Source organism: Pteropus vampyrus, unplaced genomic scaffold (genome assembly GCF_000151845.1).
Source record: "Pteropus vampyrus isolate Shadow unplaced genomic scaffold, Pvam_2.0 Scaffold23, whole genome shotgun sequence".
Classification (NCBI taxonomy): Eukaryota; Metazoa; Chordata; class Mammalia; order Chiroptera; family Pteropodidae; genus Pteropus; species Pteropus vampyrus.
In genome coordinates, this window is record NW_011888804.1 from 6,821,868 (window position 1) to 6,823,376 (window position 1,509).

Sequence of the window (1,509 nt, forward strand, 5' to 3'; positions counted from 1 at the left end):
AGTGGATAGAATTAGGGCACTTAAAATTTTGTTATGAGGGTAGAACTCATCTTAATTGTTCTTACCACACACACACACGCACACACACGCACGCACGCACACATACGCACGCACACACAAGAAACCCCAAGTGGACTCAAGGAAACTTTTACAGGTGATGGATATGTTTCTTACCTGGATTGAGGTGATGATAATATGAGTGTGCACATATGCCCAAACTCACCAAACTGTATACGCTAATTATGTGCGGTTTCTTTTGTATAGCAACTATATCTTAATAAAACTAGAGAAAAACAAAACAAAACAAAACACCTTCCTTTAAAAAGTCTTTGTAGGTTTTGAACAGGGTTTTCCCAAATGTCAAGAGCACAAATTGCTGAGACAGCGAGGGAAGTACCTCCTCGCTTTCCTTCAGCAGAGTAAGCGTGAGTCGAATAAGAGAGTGGTTGAAGGTGGCCCGGACATGGCCACAGCACCGTTGGTGATGAAGAAATAACAAGGTTTTGAATCCCAAATAATAAGGGATGATGTTATTAGCAAGACGTTTTCTGTAGGGCAAGAAGGCCCTGCACAGGAAGCAATCTGGGGGGGCAGTAGAGACTCCACTTTGGTCAGTTCCAAAGGCCCGGGCTCCTGTCCCTGCTCGGAGGCGTGTGCCAGATCAAGTCGCTTAGCTGCCATGGGCCTCATTTCTATTTGTAAAACGTCAGGAATGAATGGTCTAGCAGCTGATGGTCAAGGCCTTTCAAGTTCTCTAATCTTGTGGAAGCAACTTAGAAAAAGAGTTTTGGACAAGGGTGGTCATTACCCAGAAAGTCTTATAACGGTGCGTTCTTCTCTTTTATCCCACTTTTACAAGTGGCAATAACTCAGACTAATCAGGGTTGGCTTTTTGTGTCTTGTTTGTTTTGGGAATACACTAAGGAAAGAAGATTGCACAACACATTTACAGAAGGTCTTCAGAATACATGTTTTAGCACTTCTAGGTGACAGAAATGTTCGTCTCCGGTATTCATGACAGCTCCTGGTGCAAAGGTGGGCACAATAAAAGATGCTCCAAGACAAGACAGCCACGATCAACCAGGGAGATGGAACGGATGGTGCCTTTTCCCAAGGCCACCTCCAGGTGCGACTCAAATGATCAATGGGACGATATTGCCCCCAAGGGAGGAGAGAAAAATGATTTCTTTTTTAATGTGTAATGCACAGATGTGCAGTTATCTGTGGTACTAAAATTTCACGGAGGTTCACAGTGGCTCTGACAATAGTTAAAAGGTGGACAATCCGAGTATTTATCAGTAGCCGAATGGATAAATGAATTGTGGTCTATCCATACACACGACGGAATATTCCTCAGCCACAAAAAGGAATGAAGTACGGATCCATACTACAACACGGATAAACCACAAAGCCACGCGAAGTGAAAGACCAGTCACGCGAGGTCACTTATTGCAAGATCCCATTTATCTAAAACGCTCGGAATAAGGAAATCCAAAGGAGATCGGAGCC